At 51.0% G+C, this 23,954-nt stretch overlaps 1 protein-coding gene across 10 annotated transcripts in view; it reads left to right on the plus strand.

Annotated features, from left to right (window-relative positions):
• The window catches only part of Lingo1 (leucine rich repeat and Ig domain containing 1), a 181,068-nt gene that overhangs the window by 54,243 nt on the left and 102,871 nt on the right, over positions 1-23,954 (plus strand). For 2 of the 10 annotated variants that reach the window (XM_029569221.1, XM_029569223.1), the window contains exons 3-4: positions 15,894-16,045; positions 19,082-19,178. The exons of 2 other annotated variants lie outside the window; for them this stretch is intronic. The gene's annotated coding sequence lies outside the window, so the exon portion shown is untranslated. Of the gene's footprint in view, positions 1-15,893; positions 16,046-19,081; positions 19,179-23,954 lie in introns of those variants that run through there. 6 more of the 10 variants (XM_029569216.1, XM_029569224.1, XM_029569218.1 and 3 more) reach the window with 5 other exon arrangements.

Raw genomic sequence — 23,954 nt, forward strand, 5'->3', positions numbered from 1 at the left:
GTGTGTGTGTGTGTGTGTGTGTGTGTGTTGGCTCCATTTGATTTTCACAAGTGTCACTTATTATGGTCATTTCTCAGATGAATAAACTGAGTACAAAAGGGTAAACAGCTTGCCAGGGTCACAGAGTAACTGGAAAAGAAGGGGAGATGGTTGGGGATAAACCAGAAGGAACCCCAATAACCACCCTTTTCCTCTCCTTTCCCTACAACCTTAAGCCATGTGGACTGGTACATTTTCAACCTCCCTCCCTTGCGTCACCTTCCCACCATTAAAAAGAAAAAAAAAAAAAAAACTGGGAGGGGGGAGAGGAGGGGCGATCCATTGACTTAAATGTTTAAATTAGCCTCACTTTGCTGAAAGCTGGATGTCAGGATAAATCCTTTCCTACAGTGCCATATATCTTTTCCTGAGTGGGAAGTTGGTGAATAAATGAATGTTCTTCATATATTATTATGGCCTGACACAGCCAAGGCAAGGAGAGGCAGTCTGCAGTGATTAACGAGCAGATCTTGGCTAACGAGCTGGAGATTGGGCTCTTTACCAGGCCTGGGGCCTGAGGCCCATGCCAAGGTGAGGGGCTGCACCCCCAGACTCTGGGAGTTCCAGCTAGCCCTGGCTTGGCTTGGGCTAGAAGGCCCAAGCTGCTCCTGCCCCTCTTATCTCTCATCTCATAGCAGCCTCTGCCCCTTTGCTGGCTCTACCCTGTCTCTGTACCTTGTCTCCAATCCTCCAGGATCTGAGGTGACATCTCTGTGACTCAGGGTTCATGGAGAGAATAGAACATTGCATGGAAAAACAAACGGTCCATGAGATCTTTGTACCTACCTGGCATTGTTAGATCAAAGCGACCTTGTCTAGATCTTTGCAATATCCCACCGACAGAAGAAATTGAGGCACAAAGCTGGAACGTCATCTCCACGAGGACTACAGGGGCCCAGCCTCTCTCCGTGGAGTGTTCCCACTATTACCACAGTCTTGCTGTGGCTAACACCTAACTCCTAGGTGCTGTGTTCTGAAGCCAGTGATTATTATGTCTGGTTGGTACCAGATGAATCTGACCCGAGGTGTTCTTTTAAAAAATTTTTTAAGTTGAATTTTTGTGTATTTCATATAGAAAATCATCTTGATACCCCCTTCCACTTTGGCACCCTCCATAGGGCCCCCCACTGGAGTTCATACCTTCTGTCATCGTGTTAAGGCCTATCATGTAAAGTTAGTGTCCCCAGATGTCCCTCAGTGTAAGTTCATCCATTGGGATCTAGTCAGTCTATCTAGAGTCCCTCCCTTAACTGTAGAGGTTGCATCCTAGATGTGCCACTTAGACTTGGGCAATTCACAGACAATCTCTGTGTGTGACCAGTTGTGGAACTCTGTAACTATCTCTGTCTCTTGGAAAAGAAGCTTCTCTGATGGGTGGTGAACTGTGATAACTGTCTATAGATTTAAGGATCCGTATTATAGTTGTCTTGGGATGTGACAGACTTGGAGTTTTCTCTAAGATCTGTGACCTCTCCAGCTATGTGTATTTGGGTAGGTTTATAGTAGCACACATGAGTTTCTTCCCATTGAATGGGCTTTAAGTCCAATTAGGTAGCTGACCCCAGGTGTTCTTTTTCTGGGCATTTGGATGTCTGTGTCAGACCAGAGCGAGGATCCTTTAGGAAAACTGCCCAAAGGACCCTCCTCTAAGACATAGTCATAAACATCAAGCCACGATGATTTTCAGAAGGCCCCTTAGAAAATATGACCCCTAGGACTGGCTTGAAAGCTTGTACTTCTTCTGCTTTATCCCTTAATCTCACCTTCTGTACCATGAAGGTCTGGCAGAGATGACCTTGGATTTGGTGACTCTCTATAAGTTTGAGGGCCTGCTTTGTTTGGGCCATAGAGCCTGCTGATGTGAGCTCTCTCCTTTGAATGAGATTCTAGGCCTGGCCTTTAGAGAGAACCTCTGCCTTCCTTATCAGGTTCCTGGGTCTTTTCTCCATCTCCAAGGCCAATATGGGGCCTGGCCAGAGTTGGGCTTTAGGGTTAGGACTGAGAGCCCTTGGCTGTGAGGGACACCTTTAGGTTCCTGAAGGGGACTGACTAGGGACTGGCTGGATCTGTCTGATTGTAGAAAGAAAGGGCTGGCCTCTAGGGAGAGTTTGTGTATCTGTATGTGGCCTGTCTCCTACAACAGGCCCAGATAGCAGAGGGAAAAGCTATGCTTTTCCTGTGCACAGCCCTGGCCAGGTCTGAAGGCCCCACCACTCAAGCTTTACAACTACTTTGGGGCTGGATGCCTGGAGACCCCATTTTACAGGTGAAGAAACTGAGTTCCAGGGAATTGTGTGAATCTCCCAAGTGGGTCTGAGGGCAGGGCTGTGCTAATGCCCTTCTGGCCACCCTCAACCTGTACCTAGGCAGGGCACAGAGAGGATGTCCTTACTTGTGAGGGGCTTCCTGAGGCAGGGTGTGGGGAAGCCAGAGGGCCACTCTGCAGACTCCTCAGAGCCTCTTTCCCAGGATGCCCAACACAAGCCCCCCTGGAACAACCACCTGCTGTGTGTGCACTCCACAGCCAGCTGCTCCACTCTGGGTGGAGCTGCCTGTTGCTGTCCCAGGGAGGTGGGTGGGCATGCCTAATGAATTAATTAATGTTGGCGAAGCACTTGGAGATCTCAGGCTGAAAGGTGCTCAATACATGCAAATCAGAGTGATTGTTATTACCCATAATTATGGAGTTTCTGCTGGAGAAATTATTCAGAAGAGGACCGTGTCTGGGCCAGCAGAGGGCCTGCCAAGACCTGCTCCTCAGTGGTGGGGGAACCAAGCAACCAACCAATCAGCATCCTTCCTTCCTTCTTTCCCTCCCTTCTAGTCTCCCTCCCTCCTTTCCTCTGTCCCTTTGTCTCTTCCTTCTTTCCCTCTCTCCCTCCTTCTCTCCTTTCTTCCCTCTCCTTGTTTCTTGCTACTTTGTCCGTTCCTTTCTTTCCTTGTTTCCTTCTTTCCCCCCTGCCTCCCTTCCACCCCTCCCTCTTCCACTTTCTCTCCCAGCTCTGGGCCTGTTGCCCACTTTTCCATAGCACACGCCTTCTTTGTCCTGTCTCATAGAGACAGGCACCTCGTACCATTAGAAGGAAGGATTGGATGGCAGGCCTTTGCATGATGGAGGGCAGAAGGACCCAGGATGGTCCGTAAAGGGTGCCCTGTGCCTTCTTGGGTGTGGGGCACAGGCATGGCAATGTCCTTCTCCAGGTTGGCAAGCTCTATGCTGTGAGGCTTGGCCATACGGTGTTTACATAAACACTATGAGTGTGTGTTTGTGTATGCACACATGGTGATGCCTGCTTCCGCCCCTCCTCTATCAGATACTGTTCTACGTGTGGTTCAGTGTCCTCGACTGGATTGTTGGTTCCCTAATGGCTAAGGAAGAACCTCTTTCATCAGTCTGACTGAGCAGCCTTCATGCCAACAGGCCTTTGCAGTGCCCACAGCCAACAGTCTAGATACATTGTTGCTCTCAGTGACTCCCCAGTCCTCTGCTTCTATCCTTTGTGTCCAGCGGACCAGGGAGGGCTACACCAATTTCAGTACCATGGACAGACCCAGGCTCACCTTGAGCCTCGGAGGTCATTCTGATTCAAGTTCTCCATGCATAGATGAGGACACACTAAGGCCAGATGAATGCCAGTGACATCCAAGCACACAGACACTCAGCTTTAGGGTTGAACTACACCCTAGCCTCTGAATCCTCATTGGTGTGTAGAAACTTTAGAAGGAGTTTCTAGTGTTATCAGCAGACACTGAAAAAGCACCTACTGTGTGCCTGTCTCTATGCCAGTCTCAGGGGTTGGGGTACCAGATATCACATCCACCACCCCAGCAAGGGTACTGGGCAGGACACAGACCATCAACTATGGGCTTGACCCTGTGAGGCAGAGCAGGAGCAGCTGGGAAAGCCTCTAGGAAGAGGCAGACCCAGAGCTGCAGAAAGGAGGGAGAAGCAGCCTGGTTGCCAAAGGGGAGGATCTGTGTGAGTAGTGGTGATGAGAAGCCATCAGTGGGCTGAGGGCAGCTAGCAACCCTGAGTGGGAAGGTAGGCAGTGTCCCTGCCAAGGGGCTGCTCCCTGTCCTGAGGCTACGAGCACACGGACACTGTCGGCTGCCCATCTAGTTCCTAGTGCTGCAGCCTGGCCTTATGCCAGACCACCACTCCCTCCATTACCTGGGGTCAGCCAATTTCATCTAGAAGTGACGATAGGCTGTAGTTGTCTATAGGGCCTTTGTGCCTTATCATTCAGCCCGTAATCTTTCCCATCAAGCACACTCCTTTCTCTTCCTCAGCATTTGTCAAAAAGATGGGACAGATCCCCAGTGCCCTATGGGGAGACCGGGCCAAAGCAGGCCTCTTGCTGCCTGTCGATTTGCATTGCTTTTGCCAGCCGCCTGAGCCGGACACCATGGGGCTGTGTTTGCCTTTGGATAATGAAATAATGTCCTCACCAAGGCGAGGCTGGAGCCTCTGCTAATTAGGTCAACTGCCCCCTTTAGGACCAAAGTCTTCACTGTTGGGCTTCTGGCACTAGCTGAGTGGTAGAGCTCTGTGGGGAGTTGGTGGGATGGGTAGCCTGCCTTGGGGTGACAGTAGGAAGAGAGAGGGTTGGGGCAGGTAGGACCAGTGCTTTCCTGGAGCATAGTCTCTTTGGTGCTCTGTCCCCAGGAAGGGCTTGGGAACACATAGGTCCATGTTCTGCCCTCAGCCCCACTACTTGTAGCTTTATGACCTTGGCCAAAACACAGCAGACTTCTCTGGGTTTCAAGTTACCTCCCTTCAAGAATAGGGCTTGGTCACACCTGCAGAGTAAACTGGTGCTGTTTGGTGATGTGATAGAGCTGGGTTCTTGAAACACATTGGGGTTTATGGTATGCCAGCGATTTGGTTGTCACTGCTGGGCACCACACCGTTACCTTGGGATTGTCTTGGGCCTTGTTCATCTTGGGCACATGTACCCCATTGTTGCCTCACTGTCCAGCCATGTGCCTCCTGAGGGGGGGCTCATCTTCCCTAACCTCTGCCAGGGCCCATGAGGCTGTAGAGTTGGTTGAATGACTGGATTGAAGTGCCAAAGTGTTGGAAGTGCCCTTTCCCAACAACACAGTCTGGAGCTGGAGTCTTCCCATAGCTCCAAGGGAAGGGTCTGAAGATCAGAAGTCATCAGCATACAAGGGGCTGACAAAAAGGCCTGGAACACTGGCCTCCTTCTCCAGGAAGCTCTCCAGGGACCACTGGAAGTCCCACCTCCCTATCTGACTCTAGGCTTGCTGCTGTCCTTCTAGGGCACTCCCACCATCACAGGCCTTGTCACCGTTCCCTCTGTGTGTCGCCTTATAGCACTCCAGGCTCTCTCACAGCTGATAAGACTGCAGGGGTCCTTGATGGCAATAATAATGGAGGTTACTATCCTTCCCAAGCCCATGTCAGGCCCAGTTTTAAGTGTTCTGTGAGTGCTAACTCCCTAACTTTAGCTAGAGAACATTGGCCTTCCTCCCATTTTATAGAGAAGGAAGTTGAGGCCTGAAGGGAAGACAGGACCACTTGGGAATACTATGTCATGACAGAGGGTCATGCCTGGCACAGGTCATATCAGCCTGCCATCACAGATGACATGCCCACTCTGCTCCCTGACCTAAAAATAGAAGAGACACGCTGAAGTCCTCAAGAAGCTCACAGTTCATAGGATACCCACCCCAGCATATTCCTTCTGGGCTTCCTTTGACCTGCCTGACTTCCTCCCAACCTGATTTTTAGATGGCAGTCTGTTCCTTGGACTCTGAACTTTCCATAGGATGGACTTCTTAAGGGCAAGGGGTTGAGTTTTGCAGGCTTACATATTTTTAGCATTTACCAAGCTTTGGCATATAGTAGATGCTCAGCTAGTACATGCTTAATGGAGGGATGAATGGCATTGTGGGGATTAAATAATATTAAACACTTGGCCCTCAACCAAATATTTATTGAGTGACAAAACATCTTTGGGTAGAATAGAAGGAGGTGATGGGTGTCAAGTGTCTAGCTTAGCACAGGGGAATAGCAGTCGTGGTAATTGTTGGCATTCATTCTTCTAGAAAGTGTTGTGGGGGAATCAGAAGAAGACCAGGGAGGGGGAAGAGAAAGGGAGAGCAGACACCAGAGCTCTTAGGAAGAGGTGGCAGTGGGAGGAGGCTGGTTAGCATCTGGGGGCCTTGACACCCACTCTGTGTAGAGCTGGGGATGCAAGCTCGTGTGTGTGTGTGTGTACATGTGTGGGTGTGTGTGTGTGTAAAACAAATAACTGGAAAATGAATATAATTATAAGGCACTTTTAATAGCTATTTATATTTAATCCTGCTAATTCTGTGTCTTGTGTAGCCAAACTGTAATTCTATTCTTCTTACTCATTTGCTAGTGAGAGTGGGAGAGAGATGGAGAGGGAGGCAGCCACAGAGGAAGGCAGAAGGTGCCCCCCTACTCTGGAGTCAGCCCCTGCCAGCTGTACACTCTGAGGGTTGGCAAGGCTACCGCAGGGGCATCTGGGACACTGGGCCTGGGCTCTGTCTCCAGGGTAGCTCTGGTTCTGTTTCCAAAGCACTTAGGGGTGGGGAAGGCTTCAAAGGAGAGCGCTCAACCTCAAAGTCAGGCAGACCCAGATTCAGATCCATTATAGGGCATGTGCCTGGACCTTAGAGGCTCATTTTCTCCACCTGTAAAGTGGGCATGGTCCCCCCCTCCAGGGATGTTGGGAAGACTGCATTGAGAGGGTGGTCCTGCACTGAGTAGGTTCTCAGAAAATGCTTATTACTGGGCCCGTGCTACCTCTCAACCACCCTGAGTCTGGCCACCTTGTGGGTTTCAACAGTTAGGGAGCTCTCAGACAGCCCACCCCTCATTGGTAAAGAGAAGGTAATTGACTACTTGAATGGCCAATTAATCACTAGGATTCTGCTCCTTTCTTAGTGCTTGGTGCCACCAGGACTTCTGGGCTATGAAGTGATCCTAGAGTAGACTTCCCAGGCAGCAGCAAGGAGGTACAGTCTGTGCTGTGGGAGTGAGTGAAAGAGATGAGTTCCTGAGGCTTGGCCCACATAGGCACTTCTTAATGGTAGCTTTGGAGGAACAAGGTCTGGTGTAGAGCTCTGTGCTTCAGGCCCCATTGGGTTGCAGAGACTCTGGGTAAGCTTCAGCCCTGCCTGAGCCTCCTCCATGTTCTCATCTGGACCATGAGGCCAGAGGTGGGAGACTCCTCAGAGAAAATGGAACAAGTTCCAGTGAGGTGTAACCCCAGGATAGGGTCCTGGGTACTGGTAACTCCTGGGACCAGATTGCAGTAAGGATCTCAGAGTAGCCTGGGTGCAGCCAGCAGGTAGGATTGGGCTCAGACCCCTTTCTAGGCCTGGGGCTGCATGGGGGCCATGAGTGTTTTCTGGAGCATGGTGGGAAGGAGGATGAATAGGGAGCAAGCTTTCTCCAGATTAGCATCTTATGCTTCCTGCTCCTGTTCACTGCACAGGACCTTCTCTCTGTGGTGAACACCTCAGGCCTCAGGGCCTTCCGAGGTTCCTGAGGACTGCAGGTCATTTGTGGGTTGACCTACCCATAGGCAGAGAGACTCATGCTGGCCCTTCCAAGTATTTTCTCCCCACAGTGATGCTACAAGGTAGACATCCTCTCTTATGTTACAAATGAGGAAACAGGTTCAGAGAGGTTCAGGGACATGAAGTTGGGTTACCTAATTCCAAAGACAGTTCCTTTGCTCTCTGGCAAACTCTGCAAGCCCAAGGATCCTAGAAAGTACAATTTATTCAGAGGATGGTGTGTTGTGAAAAACATGACCTCATATGGGACAGTTCTGAGAGCCTGGACCCAAGAGTATTTTATATTATGGGGGTCAGCCAAGCTCACCCTGAGGCCCGGCAGCTGGGATTGTGGTGGCTAGTGGCCTATCTTGCTTCTCTGGGTGACTCTAGAGCCTCTGTCAAGAGTCATGTGGAAGGGAAGGGAGTGGGCTCTGGGCTTGGCCACACCTAGGGTTAAGTCTTGTCTCCTCTCAGCCTTTTGGCTAAGATTAAAGTATAATATCAAATCTGACCTCTGTCACTCACTGGCAACCACTTCTCACTTGTGCCTCACAGTGAGTGCTCATGTCACACACACCCCCTTTTCTCTGCTGGTATGTGGCAGTGGGAATGATTAAGGGTACATTTCTCTTTGGGATAGTCTCAACTTCATAAAAGACTTAATGCCTTCGAAACTTGGTGGAACAATGTTTCCCTTAAAGGGTGGCATTTCAGGCATAGTGACAGTGCAGAGAGCTACTAAGTGGGGACCTACCTGACTCAGGGTCTTATAGAGCCTCCTTTTCTGGCCCTTCTCCCACTTCCCTCCCCCAGGCCTCCCAGGGCTCTGCTCATGGGGAGATCAGTGTCTCATTAATTTGATTGAAGGATTTGTTCTGACTACTGGCTCAGCAGCCCCATCAAAGCCCAACCTGGGAGTTGGTGAACACTCCATGCAGACAAGGCCAGCCTGACCCCTGCTCAGAGAACCATGTGGGGTTTTTGGGCAAAGTGGGCGAGTGATGGATGCAGGTGGGGAAGTCTGGAGGTCTGTCTCAGGGCATGAGAAGCTGAGTGTGACCGTTTCTGTCTGGGCTGGAGGACCTGCCCACATTCCCCTAGACTTGTGTTTCCTGGCCATTTCAAATGACCAAATGGGTTCCTGAGACCTGGGTGTGTGCTGTAATTTGGCTGTGAAGACAGGGGTAGAAGAAAGAGGAGACATGGGTCATGCTGGGCCTGGTGAGGGAGCAGGGGTACTCAGGTATCTGGATTGGTGTTCTAGAGGAGCAGACTGAGGTCAAGTAACAAGGTAGTTAAGATTTTCTTTCAGAGGACTCAGCAGCACTTGTGCGAGGAGGGTTTGGAGAAGCCATGAGGCTGGGGCTGGAGACTGACTTCTGTTGGGCTTTTGAGTCTTATTCCTTGAGTGACTTTGGGACAGTCTGCATCCCCTCTGGCATCAGTTTTGCTATCTGTGTGATGGGAGTTTTGATCTGCACCAGCTAATCACTGGGCTCCTTCAGCACCCACCACCCCTGATTCTGAGAAATCTTGGAGAAAGGTCTAAGCCTGGGGTTGGCTGGGGTGCTCCCTGGTGAGGAGCTGAGGGGGTGGCAGGCAGATGTATGCACTGTTGTCTGCTGCAGCCAGCACATTCATTAAGCATCTCTAAAATGAATACACCCCCCAGTTCACCTGGCACACGAGCCTCGGGATTTATTTCTCCCTGAATGGTGCCATCCATCATGCAAGCTTTGCTGCCAGCAGGCACAGTCAGCTCCTGCTTGAGTTCCTGCAGGGGCAGGGGCCTGTTAGCCTCCAGGTGGGGCTTCCCTCCCCCACAGGAGTGCTCCTGCACCCACCCACCCTTCACCTCAGTGGTGTGGGGGTGGTTCTGCCTTTTAGGTCTGTCTCAAACAGACTACAAGTTCAGGGTCCTGTGAGGGATACAAGGGCAATCAGGGATGGCTTCTTGCAGGAGGTAGCAATGCTGAAAAAAAATTGTGCAGGAATTAGACCTATGGAAAGAAAAAGAGTTGCTTCCAGCATGGGGCTGGGGAAGAGATGGACCCCATGGAGCAGACTGGGAAAAGTTCCTCATTCGCCTGTGCTTGTGGAAGGCATCCAGCAGTGCTTATTGACTGGCTGATTGATCCTGTGCCTGGTTCTTATAAGCTCCTATTCCTTCAGGCCCAGGTGGCTCAGGAACCATTGGTAACCACATACTGACCTCCATTCATACAGTGCCTCCTTCATCCCTGCTAGAGGCATCTAAAATATGGCAGCTAAGTGACCTGGAAAAAGTTATTTCATCTTTTTGAGCCTCAGTTTCTCCTTCTGGATGATCCAGCCTCCTTTATATGAGATTATTGACATAAGGCCAGGTCCCAGCACATGTGGGTCTCCTCCTCCACTCTCGGAGGGGTTTCCATGCCTCACTGCAGGGAGGGTATCTGAGGGGTCTCTAGATGGTGCATGGTGGTGGGTCTGGTTGTTAGGATGCCTGGGAGGCAGAAAAGCTTGGCTTAACCATGGTGCGTTGATTGGAGGATCTACAGCAGCTATCCAGCTGTGCATCCCATGTGCCAGCTCTGTGTGCTTGATCTTGGACAATGCATTAAGTCTCTCTGTCTTGATTTTCTCCTCTGAAAAGGGACTGCACCATACCTGCTTCCTAGTATGTTGCTGATAGGTGAGATTATACTTGTCCTACAGCAATACTGACTATGGAGTAATTTTAAAAGTGACTGCAACTGTCAGTCTCAGAGAGCTAGGGGAATAGCCCCATAGCTAGGGGACTGACTTGTAAGAAAGGTTCAGAGTCTTAGGCTGATGTCGGCTTGATTCCAAAGCTCTGCTCTCTTCTCTGCTTGGGGGTGGCTCCAGTGCCTGCTAGAGGCAGCTGGAGTCCAGCCAGTGTCACAGCTAGGGCCTCCTTGTGTGGGGATTGCCAGGGATGGCCACACTTAGCCACCAAGGCAATTCCTTGCTCTTCAGTGGCCAGCTTTCCCCCAGTCTCTGCCAAAGATGAAACCTTCAAGTCCCTCTCTGCTCCAATAGCTTGTCCACCCTTGGAATTTGTTTTCTCTGAATGTGTGGTGACCTCATCTCTCTGGTGGACTGAATAAAAGTTAGGACCTTGCAGATTATCCAGCTGGGAGCTGTGTGGCTTCTATATCCTGTTTGGCTCCAGTGGTTAACAGCTTTGCATTCACACAGGCCTAGATTCTGATTTTGCCTCTGCCATGAACGAATGTGTATCTTTGGTAAATCCCTTGAACTCCAAACCTCAGCTTCCCTCCATAAAGAGAGACGCAGATGCCCACCTCAGAAAGCTGCTAAGGGGGCAGGTGGGCCCCCTGACAGCCCTCTGTAAGGCTGTCTGCTCTCTGCCTCTCTGAGGCCAAGGGGGAAGTTCGCTGATAGACTGTGACTGGGCTGCAGGAAGCTGAGTGGAGAGCCTGGGCTTCCTCCCTTCTCAGAGGCTTCTCAAAGCGTGCCCAGCCTACTCGCGTCCTCAGCAGCACCTGACCTTCTCTAAGCTGGTGTAACGGCTCAGCTGGGTTGGTTAGCTTCCTTGCAGCAGCTCCTCTGCCTAGCTTTGCCATCTTGAAATGGACTGACTGAAGGCCCTACCCCTCCCTTGGGGTGCTGTGCAGCTATGCCAACTCCCCATCACCTTCTGCTTGGTATAAGGCCCAAGCCACTTTCTACCTCTGCCCCATCAGCTCTCTTGCCTCCTCTGAACACCTGCCTCCTTTGGGCTCCTCCGTCTTAATCTGTTTTGGCTGAGGTCTTGGCACTCTGGGTCAACTTTCCAGGTCTGTGTGGAGGCTGCTTCTAGAAGCAAGGGGTTGCCTGTCACATCGAGCTGATTGCACTGAGCTTTCTGCACCTCCAACCCTCCCTGATGCCCACAGTCCCCAGGGGGCTGCAGAGGGAAGCTGAGGTGGGAAGGTACTTGGCTGCAGAACCACAAGGTCAGGCTGTTTGGTTTCTTACTGCCAGTAGGAGGCCCTGGGGAGAGTACAGGTTGCAGCTCTCCTGGGTGGCCAGCATTGCATCCTTAGCTGTTTGTGGAGAAGCTGGGGCTAGAGTTCAGGACATCTAGGAAGGGCAGTTGGTGACCTTCCTGGGCCCACAGCCCTTTGGATCCCTTTCATCCAGAGTGTCAGGGTAGGATTGGTCCTCAGGGTCCAAGAGCAGAGGATGAAAAATCCAGAGACGTTTCTAGGCCCCCATTGATCCAAGGGCCATCAAGGCAGCACTGAACTGCTCCTTGAAGGGGCGCTGGGTTTGACAGGGTCTGGTGGGCAGAGGGCAGGTGAGGAGAGGCCTAGGTAAGTAACCTGTGGATCTGGTCTCCCTCTGCAGGTAGAGAGCACCAAGGGAGAGGCCCCACCGACTAGAGTGCTTTTTCTCCCTCCTCAGCCTGGTAGTGTCGTTGTCCTTTGGTCTTCTTCAAGGATACTTCAAGGAAGCCCTCTTTGACCACTGTCCAAGCTCTGAGGGCCCCCTAGCCTTTCCTTGAAAGCTCTTGTCCCAGTGTGCCCCCTACCTGTGTGGTCATTGATGACTGCCCCTATCACTAGGTCAGGAGTCACAGAGGTTGGTGGTCCTGGCTTCTGGTCCAGTGCTTGGCATAGAGTGGGTGCTCAGTAAACAGTTATGTGAATATGTGTAAGACACCAGCTTAGGGTTGCCAGGCAGGAAGAGGTGGGACTGATAGCTAAGGAGACCCCAGTGAGGTGGGCACAGTGCCTAGGTGCAATGAGCTGGACTCCTTTGTGTCATTAGGTGGCTTTTCAAAGAGCTGTTTGCAGGAACAAAAGCCCCCACAGCAGTGCCTCAGTGGGCAGGTGGCCTGCTGGAGAGTAGCCATTTGAGAACCTGTCACTGCCCACCCCCCCCCCAGGAAGGCTGGTGACTCTGGGGAATGAGGATAGCCAGGAGGCTGGGAGCTGTGGAAGTAGGACCATTGGGGGCTCATCCCTGACCTCACCAAAATTATTGTTCAAACCTTTAAGAGAAAGGGGATATTTTTAACCTTGTTCTTTGAAGACATCCCAGGGGGCAGCAAGGATAGGATCCAGATGCTGAACTGGAGAGGGGCCAAGAGCAGGACAAGGGGGCTTCCAGAGAGCCCTGAGAACAGCTTCCTCCCCCCTTTTGTCCCCAGCCCTGTTAAATTTTTTAAAAGCTCCAAACAGCAAGAGGGACAGTGGAGTTCATTATATCGAGTTATCTCCTCCGTTTCAGGCGAAGATCAATCTTCTGAGTCTTGCAGCTCCAAGGGGGAAGGGAAGAGAAAGAAAACGGGAGGTGAAGGAAGAAAAAACTCCCTGGACCAATTTCCGCTGGCTAACATGATTACCCGGCTGCCTGGCAGCAGCGCCAGCTGTTGGCAGGCATACTGGCCCCCCGCCAGCCATGCTCAGCTGCTGGCTGCCCCAAGGCTCCCTCCTGAGTGGGGCGGGTTGGCAGGTGTGAGAGCTCCACATGCCCCTTGGTTAGGGCTGCTGAGCATGGCATCCCTGGGATGCTGCAGGCCCCACTGGTGCCCTATGGGGCCCACTGTTCTGCCTGTGCCACTGCCTGGCCTGTGCCCAGTGTCCTGACCCTATGAAGGTGCCCTGTGGTTACTTTCCACTTCCCACAGAAGGCTGCTTCTGCAGCAAGGAAGAACACAGGGAGAGCTGGCTCTGCTCATTCATGCATTCACTCACTAATTCATTCAAATAGTTCCTAAGCATCTACTTGGCCCCACACAGTGCACACAGCAGTTCAGAGCTGGCCAAGGTGGCCAAGGTGGCCAAAGTCCTACAGTGCTTCTTGAGGTCTATGTTAAGGGGAGACAGACAAGGAACAGGAACACATATACACAGGCAGGGCAAGGTCAGGAGCAGGTAAATGCTATGAAAGTGAGTTGTTGGAGTGACAGGGCATTTTACCCAGGGCCAGGAAGGGAAGAAAGGAGACTCCATCAGAGTGGGAGGGACTTTCTGCCAGGAGTAGACAACCAGGTTAGCTGGCCAGGCCAGAAGGACGCTATGATAGTGGGAGGGGATTTCTGAGGGCCTTGGGGGCTTCAGGAGGAGATTATTGATGTAGGGCAGCCTTTGGACATCCTGATGCTGCTGTGCTAGTCTGGGCTGTTGTGGACATGGGGAGCCTAATCCAGCAACGCAGGAGCAGAGTGGGGTGGAAGGTGGCTGAGTAGTCTGGGTCTGGATGTGTTTGAAGAACAAAGCAGACAGTGCCTGGTGATACCTTGGCTGTTGGTATGGGATAAAGAGGAGTCAAGGCTGAGCAAAATGTAATTTTGGGTTAAAGATGAAGAGTTCTGTGTTGGACAGGTCTGTTAGAGGAATAAGTGGAGATGACAAATCAGCCTCTGGCTCCAGAGCTATGCTCAGGAGGGAGTGGGGTTAAGCATGAGGGAGCTGAGAGCAGAGCTGGGTATGAAGTCCAAAACTGTGAAATTGAAGGAATGAGTGGTCAGGAGAGAGAAGAGTGTCTGAGTGTTGTGAACTCTATTTGGAGGGAGAATGGCCAGGGGAGGCCTGTTCTGGGAGGCCAGAGGCAAGCATATTCCCAGGGTAGAAGCTATCAATCAGCATGTCAGATGCTGCCCAGATCTGGGGGACCAGGGCCCAGAGAATGACCACTGATTTTGCCAAATTGAAATTCTGGGCATCTTGATAAGACCATCTAGTGGAGAGGTGAGGACAGGAGCCCAGCTGCAGAGAGAGCTGGAGAGACACTAGCTAGGATGGATCTTAAGAAAAGAAGAACTGAGTCAAGAGTCTTCTCTCCCTCCTTCCCTCTCTCCCTCTGCCCCTCCCTTCCTCCCTTGTAACTCTCTTTTCATGATACTGTGGCAGTTTAGGATGCTTTGTGACTTTGGATAAGTGACTTGATCTCTCTGATCCTCCATTTCCTATTATGCAAAAACAGAGATGCCATCCCCATGTTACTGGATTTGGTGCCTAATTGCTGCTGCTCAGTGAATAGGGTTTTTTTTTTTTTTTTTTTTGGTTTTTTTTAAGACTTGAGACAGGGTCTCCCTGTAGTCACAGCTGGCATGGATTCACTGTGGAGACACAGATTGGCCTCATCTCACAGAGGTCTGCCTGCCTCTACCTCCTGGGTGCTGGGATTAAAGGCTTGTGCCACCATGCCTGGCCAGTTTGACCTATTTTTAATGAGAAATTCCATTATAGATTTTTTAATGCTGAGTCATTTTTGTTTTTCTGGGGTCGTCCAGTATGTCTGGTGTCTTCCTTAAGTGCTCTCTACCTTATTATTTTTATTTTTTGAGACAAGGTCTCCCTGTAGCCCCAACTGGCCTGGAACTCGCTATGAAGACCAGGCTGGCCTTGAACTCACAGAGATCCACCTGCCTCTGCCCCCAGAGTTTTTTGAAGCAGGGTCTCCCTGTAAGCCCCAGCTGTCCTGGAACTCACTATGTAGACCAGGCTGGCCTTGAACTCACAGAGATCCACCTGCCTCTGCCTCCCAAGTGTTGGGACTACAGGCGTGTGCCACCACGCCTGGCTACTATTTTTATTATAGCACACCAGCACAGATGTTTTTGGAGGGCATTTTGACAGCAAGTAGCAAAATTTAAATTGTATATGCCCTTTGCTCTATCCTTCAGGAATGTACCCAGAGAAATACTTACATATGTACACAAAGAGGTGGTATTTTTTTCCAGTAATACTTCTGAAACAAAAAATTAGAACCCTCTAAGCACATGCCCTTGGGGTTCTGTTCATCTGGGGGGGGTGCCCCCATGTGGAAGAGTACTGCATAGCATGTGCAGAGCTCTCCTTGCCTGTCCCATAAGAACTCTTGTGCAGCTCACTGACCACCCATTCTGCACCTCAGTCTCCTCTACAGAATGAGGACCAAAGTAGTACCAGGTCAGAGTCATGCTCTGAAGAACCATGTTAACATGTGGAGCATTCAGTCTGCTTGTCTAGCACACAGTAGGTACTTAGTACAAGCAATAATTGTTGCTCTCTGAGGACATGGAAAGATCTCGAATCCATTGTGGAGGAACACAGGAGCTGTGTGCCCTGCTGTATTCCCTGTGCGTGCCTCTCTGTACAAATGTACAGTGTACATATGACCACACTTATCCCAGAGGGCACTCTGGACTTCTGAGAAGTGGCCTGGAGCAGGAGTGCGTTTACAGACTTCTGTATTTGAAGCTTTTATAAAGAGAAAACTTCTATGTATTTCTGTACTTGTGTAATAAGACAATCCTCTGCAAAAAGATGGCAATTTAGGTTTTTTATCTCCTCCAGGAAGTCTTCCAGGTCTGCACCAGCCCATAGACTGAACAGAGAGTTGGATGGGGCTGATTGCACAGGTTGGAGTGTCCCTTCACCTCTTCCCTGCTGTTTCTCTGTAGGAGTCCTGCTGAGGAGCCCTGAGTCCAGAGCACAGCCCGAGAAAGGTAAGCAGTCCACTGTGAGGTGCATGAGGCCAGCCGAGGGTACAGGCCCCTCTCTGCTGTTGTTCTTCTTCTTCCAGCTTCTGAAACTTCCCTTTCCTTCCTTAGCCATGTTTGGGGGTAGAAGCATTTTGTTGGGTCACTGAATGAAGAAGGGGGCAAGGTTTGGGGAATCAGCTTGGTAGGGGATGGGAAAGTGGTTCATGGTCTGCTGCTGCTGACTCTGGGTGCCTGGCCTAGGCATCAGCAGCAGCAGGCCCTTTATTAAGCAGAGTTTTGGGTTGCCAGGTGAAGTAGGTTCACCTGTGGAGGTTAGGGATGGGGGTTGTCTGGTTGGTTGGGAGCTGGCTTTGGGGGTGTTTTGTGCTAAGATGAGTAAGCACTTTGAGGATCCCATTCCTGTGCCCAGGGAACACTATTGGGTGTGGGTGAGGCAAAGCCAGTAGTCTTAGGGCAGACATGCATCTTCTGCTCAGTCTCCCCTTCCACCCCCCAGTCCTCAGAGCCTTCTGAGTTCAGTTCTGGGGAGGTATGATCAAGACACTCCTGCAGACTTTGGATTTTAATCCCATCAGGGCCTGAGTGTGTCTGCTGAGTCAGTCTTGCTTCCATGGGGGAAGTGAGCAGGAGAGGCTATGGAGTGAGGTGATGGTGTGCCTTTCCCGAGTCTGGCAGGAGTGACTGAGGTCATGAGCCAAGGGTCAGACATCACCTTCTGTGAGACACTCCTCTCCCTCATTATCTCATCTGTCAAAGAGGGCTTCTGAAAGTTGAACCTCTAGGGTGTTGCTCCGTATAGGGAAGGCCATGTACACAGTTGGTGTTCAATAAACGCATGAAACACATACAAGTTACTAACCAGTAGAGGTGTGGGAAACAGTGAAGACCCCGAGGGCCAGGAGCAAGTACAGCCCTCAGCTGCTGAGCCCTCTACCAGGGCCTGCACAACTACTCTGTCACTTTAGAGAGAAGATGATGACTTCATGGATGGGATCCAGGCAGCCTGCCTGGAGGAAGGACAGTAATTGTTATTAATTTGCCATGCTCTATCACCTCTTTTTAAGTCTTCACGAAACCTTTCCAGACTTTAATTAGCTCATTCATCTTAGCAACAACAACTATACGACCATAGGAAGGAGCAGTTTGTTCCCTGCATAGAGACAGGAGAGCTGAAGCTGATTGGGTGGGGTGGATCCCTATGGTGAGGTGGACTGTAGCCCGGGTTCCCACTCCAGGTCCCAGGGTCTGCCCGTGACCTGGAGATGTAAGGTGGCTGTCAGATTGTAGAGACAGTGGGAATGCATGTGGAGACCAAGAGGCCATAGTCAGTGGGGCACTTCTGTTCTTCTTGGATGTGACCCACTTGCCTCTCCTCTGCATTTGGGCCCTGCCAGTCCCCCTGCTGTAGTGTGCCTTCTTTGAGAGGCCACCCTCCGTCACCACCCTTGATGTCCCTTCCTGTAGTAGCTGAGTGGCCCCAGCCCAATTTGGTTCTGTGAGCTCAAGCTGCAGGCATTGTCCCCAGAGGGGCTGGTAGTGGCCACTATGCATGGGGAGGAATGGAAATGGGCAGGGGTGGTGACTTGGGGAACCCACAGATGTGTGGGATTCAGTGGCAGGGATGCTGTTTGAGGTTGGAGGACAAAGAAAGGGTGGGTTCAAGACCATAGGGATGACAGGGTGGGTGGGAAGGGCTGTCAGCACCATTGGATATGGCTTTTGAATGGCTTATGGGCTGGCCCTGTGAAACTTGGGGATTGAGGGAATGTGTGTGTTGGACTGAGCCAACTCTTGTGTGCTGGGAACCAGGGAGTCTGGGAAAAGGTGCTAGGAAAATCCAGGAGTGGTTACAGCAGCATCTGGCAGGGCAAGAGGAAAAAGTGTGGATCACATGGGGCATGTGGGCTCCCTCTGCAGTCAAGCTTGGGCACGAGTTGTGCCAGCCTTGGACAGTGCTGTGTCTTGGGTAAAGCCACACCTGGGTACCACAAATGGACATCTATCTGAGGGAACCAGAGTGTGAGGGTTGTAACCGAAGGGTATTTGGAAGAGGCAGCAGAGCCCAGGAGGCCTGGGGGTAGGGTCTTGGGCTCTTGGGGTTGCTGGGCACCCTTGACCTCATCCTTGATGCCTGAGTTTCCTAGTGTGACTCTTGGTGTGGGCCTGAGCTGCTGACCTGAGGTAGAGCTACCCTCTTTGCTTCAACAGGAACAGAGTGGTGGGGGTGGGGTGTCAGGCCAGTGAGCTACATTTTTAGCTTTAAAAGTTTATTTTTTGTCTGCTTCAAATACTGCTTTCTCCTTTTTGGTTTTCACCTCAGTTTGCCCATCCCAGCAGGGAGACCTATTGTCCTTTCCTGCCAGATCTCAGGGTTGAGCTTTTCCAAGATCCTGGTGGGGGGCTGGAGGGAGACCGAGCTGTGCAGCCTAGAAGAGGCACTCAGGCGTTGGGCCCAACTGCCTGGCTTTGTACTCTCTCCACCTGGGAGTGTGTGGCCCTGGGTACATTTCCTAGCATCTCTGTGCTTCCGTGATGCATGCAATGGGTGCCTCGGCAACAGAGTTGCTGTCCCTAACAGTGTTGGTGGCTATGGCTCCCTTGGGTAGGTGGGCAGCAGGATCAGTTGAGGTAGGAGTGAGTGATACGTGGTCCTCCACACTGGGCCCTGTAGTTTGGGTGGGGGAGGTGACTCAGTCCCCTTTGCCTTCCTCTAGATGTTAATTGCTGGAATGCTTCCTGGAGCACTCCTGGGGAGGAATGACATGGGTATAAGGTTGGACAGTGTTTGTCCCTCCTTCAGAGATAGGTGTCCTCAGCTGCTAGGGTGGAGGTGGCACAGAAGGATTGTGTCTCTGAGCAGTGAGATGAGGAGGCCGCCTTTCCTGTGCACAAGGAAGCCTCCCTGGTGATGCTGGGGTGGGGATGAGAGGCCTGGTCCATGGAGGAGGGTGGGAGGAGGAAGAAGAGGGGTATGATATATTCCACATACCACCCAGCCTCGGCTCTTCACACTCCTGGCATCATTTCTTCCCATGAAAGGTGGATGTTTCCATGTGCACATTGGAAGCTCACATGGGGAATGTGTGCTGACCCCAACTGCAGAAAGGATCAAAGCTACTCATGTCCTGTGCCTGAGGTGAGCCCCGAGATTAAATACAGCTTTTATTTTGGCTCTGGCTGTCTGAGACAGGGCTGGGATGGATATATGTGTGCATGTGTATGTTGATCCTCCTCAGTGGGAAACTCTGAGCAGTGGGCAGCTTTCTTCTGTCTCTTACAGTGTGAGCTGAGCCCTGGGCAGCTCCCACAGCTTAACCTGGTGCCTGGGCTCTGCCTGCTTTCTCTGTACCTATTTCTTCTCCCTCTGCCCAGGCCCTCACCACCTGCCCACCAGGAGGGAGGGTACCCTGAAGAGGCTGAAAGATACTCTAGGATAAATAAAATAGTTATGGCTAAGATATTGCGTGCCAAGCATGGCAAACGGTCACTCTCCTATTACCTTCTTTCTGCAGCAGAGGAAATTGAGGCCAGAAGGCAGAGTAACCAAGGTCACACAGCTGGCCTGATGGTGGGGAAAGGCCCACTGGGGTCCAGCTCTGGTTTTGCCCCTTGGGCAGCCTCTAGAGAGCCCTTCAAGGCACTGAGGAGTCAGAACCCAGCCCCAGCCACCATTTTCAGCTTTGCTGTGGTCATGTTCCAGAAAGACAGTCAGTACCCATTATGATAGTTCAACCTGCCACAGGCCCTTTCCAGCCCATGTTACAGATGTGGAGGCTGAGACTCAGAAGGGCCTTGGGACCCTCTGAAGCTAGTCTGTCATTTATTCCCTTGTCCTGCTATTCCAGAATATCTAGTGACACTCTTGGCAGCTAGTCCCTTTACTGCTGCATGTGGAGTAAATATGTCTCATTCCACCCCAGGCCTGGGGCCTACTTATGCATCTGGAGAGAATGGAGAGCCAGGAGGTATAAACAGGCAGAGGCAGGCTCAGCCCCTGTACTAGACCTAAGTCCTAGAGGTAGTGAAGTAGATGCTAAGAGCCTGGTCTGTGGCATCTCAGAGCTTGGTGTAAAGTCCAGCTCTAACACTAACCAGCTATGTGTCCTCAGACATAACTTAAACTTTCTGCCTCAGTTTCTCCATCTGCAAAAGGATAATGACATGAGGATCCAGTTTGCAGTGCTGTTAGGAGACTGTTAATCAACTTAGTGAACCAATATCAGAATGCTAGAGACTAGGTAGTGTGTGTGTATATGTGTTTGTGCAGGTACATGCATCCACACATGTGGAGGTCAGAGGTTGATGTTGGCTGTCTTCCCTGTTCACAGTCCACCTTATTTTTGAGGCAGGGTCTCTCACTGAACTTGGAGCTCACTATTTTGGCTAGACTGGCTACTCAATGAGCTTCTGGGATATGTCTGTCTCCATCCCCAGTGCTAGGATTACAGACATGAATGGCTGTGTCCAGCTCTTACATGGGTGCTAGGGATCCAAATTCAGGTCCCCTCAGGTCCTCATGCTTGCATAGCAAGCACTCTACTCACTGAGCAATCTTCCCGGTTTGAGACTACATTATTCATCAAGAAAGGAATGTAGTTGTGCCTGCTGTCACAGACCTGTAATCATAGTTACTTGAGAGTCTGAGGCAGGAACATCACAAAGTCAAAGCCTGCCTGGGCTACTCAGTGAGTTCAGTGTCAGTCTGGGCAATATAGGGTCTCAAAATAACAGTGAAAGAACTGTGGATACAGCTCAGTAGATGAATTACTTGTTACGTGTGAGGCCCTATGTTAATTCCTAGCACCACACACAAAAAATAAGTAAATAAAGGAAGGCAAAAGGAAAAGAAAAGGAAATCTATTTTCAGTAGTTCCGGAGACTAGAAGATAAAAAATGAAGGAGCCTGGAGGCTGGGGATATAGCTCAATGGTAGAATACTTGCTTAGCATGTGTGGGCCCTGGATTTAATCCCCAGCACTACAAAACAAAACAAAACAAAACACCAAGGTAAGGGTCTTCTGCTATGCCAGCCCATGGGAGAAGCCAGAAGGGCAGGAATCCTTAAGGCTGTCACCTCTCAAAGTCTCCAACTCTCCATACTGTTGCTCTGGGGACCATTGCCAGCACAGGAACTTTAGAGACACGTTTGAGTTACAACATTCCTCCCTGGATTTCCAAATTCATGTTCTTCTCATTTGTACCTTTCCTCCTTCCCAAGAGCCCCAAAGCCTTAATTTTTTCCCATACCACCTCCAAAGTACAAAGTCCAGAGTTGTCATCTGAGTGAAATACAGATGAGACAGAGGGCACAGCCATCCTGAGGCAATCCATTCCAGCCCTGAGCCTGGGAAACCAAACAAGTAACCCACTTCCAAAGTGGAAGCCAGGCCTCAAATGGATACAACACCAAAGGGAAAGATGAGCACAGGGAAGCCCTCAAACAGCTAGGAAATCAGCATTCTGTCTTCAAGCTGGACTGAAATCTCTTTTGATGTCATGTGCCACACACATCCTGGCCATGCTGGGGGCAGGGGTTGCCTCCCAAACCCCAAGACCTCAGGGAGCTCTGTGCTGATGACTTTGCTGGGCTCTGTCCAGCCAGCGACCCTCAGGTTGGCATCTCATATCTGCAGTTTCCTGGCCTGGAGATTCTAGGGGGAGGGGCAGAGAAACCTCCACTTCTCCAATAGGTATTGCCTGAGTGGGAGGTCACTGGGGGGCTTTGCCTCTGTGACTGATCTCTGCCTGGGTCCCCATGCTGTCTATAGCATCCTTAGAATGGCCCCATAGATTTTGCATTCCACATGCCTGCAGAATTAGCACCACATGTATGCTGCCAAGGCTGATGGCTTGTGTCTTCTAGAGTGGCAGGTTGAGCCATACTTGGGCCCACCTGAGCCATGGCTGGGGCAGTCAGTGGGGTCATACTGGATTTTGGGAGCAGAGTCATGAGGTGGTGCAGGTAGTGAGGTGATTGCTGGGGTCCTGTAGGCCCTCAAGGTCCCTGTGGTCTCCAGGAGCACAGCCCAGTCCCCTCTGCCCCTAACAGTCTCACATAATCACGTGGCCATGCCCTCAAAGCACTCTCTCCCAAACAGTCTTTTCCATTCTTCACAGACCAGCCTGAAGATTCTCAAGTTTACCTGTGCTTCCTTCTGATCGATCAGTTCTGTCTTTCCATCACCTCTCCTCTCTTTTTTTCTGCATGAACTAGAAGAAGCTGTGGAACACTGGATGATGTCCTTATTTCTTCTGCCAGGTGTCCTAGTCTATTGCCCTTATACCCACCTCCAAGGAAGTCCTAACACATGGATGTTCTAAGTCCTCACACTGGAGCCAGGATGCCTTTTCCCCAGCCCCAGCAGTACTTCCCCGATCTGTTGATATCCCAGCAGCCTGGCCCTTGCCACCCGCATTCTGCAGTGTGTAATACTCAGTTCATCCATATGGAGCACTTGCTTTTCCTCAGCTCTGCTCCTCTCCTGAGCGCTCACCAGAACTACCGTCAAGTCTCTCCTCATGGCAATACAGGCTTTTCCTGGCCTGCTTCCCCAAACCCATGTAGCCTTTCCCTACCTCCAGTCCCAAAGCTGTATCCCTATCTCACTCAGGTCTGTCAGGGTGACACAACTGCTCCAGCACTAACTTCCTGTCTTAGTCCACTTAGTGACACTATTCCACAGACTGTCCCAGGGACTGGGTACTTTAGAAAGAGAAGTTTATTTTTTACAGTTCTAGAGTTTAGAAGTCCAAGGTGGAGGGGCTGCATCTGGGAGAGTGCCTCCTTGCAGCTTCACCACCCATGCAAGGGTGAGCATGCATGTGATACCCACATGAGACACCTGATGTATAATGCACACTCGGTGAGTTCTAGATGAAGTTGTCAGAGTTATTTTCAGGGCTATAGAATATTCTAAGATGGGAGCAGGGGTGCTCCTTGGTCTTGTGTGTAACTAGACACCAAACTAAGAGGGACGGGGTGGAGACTGCTGTGGCTCTCTCCCATTCACCTCAACCCTTGCCCCAAATATCAGGCCAGGGAGCCCCCAAGATCCAGTTGTCGCTGCCCCACTTAAAGCTTGGGTTACAGGCATGCACTGCTATGCACAGCTTTTATGTGGGTGTTGGGGATCTGAACTCAGATGTTTGTGCCTGTGCAACAAGCACTTTACCCACTGGGCCATCCCCCTAGCCCATATATTTAGTAATATTTATACCCATTTTGTGCCATTGTGTATTTGTGAGGGCTTTAAAGGGGATGTATGTGACATTAAGATAGACAGTCTGAGACAGGGAAGGATAAACTTTAACAGATTAAAGACTTGGGACATCAGAACATGGACACACAGTAGTAGGATGCTGTGCTGTGCTTCCTGGTGGTCAAAGTGAAAAGGGAAATGTGAATTATGAGTTTATATTATCCACAGGAGCAAAGCAGCACAGAGGCCCAGAGAAGGAGTGGACTTCCTAGGAGGAAGGGTTTTGGGGGACAGGAGTACTGCAGGCCCTCCTGACTACCAACTCCTGGTAGCCTGACTTGTGGAGACTAGTGCAGCGGGGGTTGGAACAGGGCACCTTGAGTCCTTGGTTGGAGCAGGGCAGGAACCTAAGTGGGCTATATGATTTATTCTTTGGCTCTTGGCACCTAGGTCTGGGGAGGCAGGGTGTGGTAAGCAGTGGCTGAACGGGCAGTTCTGGCTTGCTCCAGGCAGGAGGAACCTCTTTTTGCATAGGTAAAAACTGTTTGACCAGAGGTGTGGGTAGGCCTGGGCCCCAAGCTCTCTGGCACCCTCCCCCTCCCTGCTTCCCTGCTTCCCACTCTCCTGCCTACCTGGGCTTGCTCATCTGCAAGCTTAGACTGGAACCAACTCTGCTTCTCTCCTCTCCTCAAGAACCTCTGCAGCTCCTCATG

This window comes from Nannospalax galili, unplaced genomic scaffold (assembly GCF_000622305.1).
Source record: "Nannospalax galili isolate Female #2095 unplaced genomic scaffold, S.galili_v1.0 scaffold1622, whole genome shotgun sequence".
NCBI classification, from domain to species: domain Eukaryota; kingdom Metazoa; phylum Chordata; class Mammalia; order Rodentia; family Spalacidae; genus Nannospalax; species Nannospalax galili.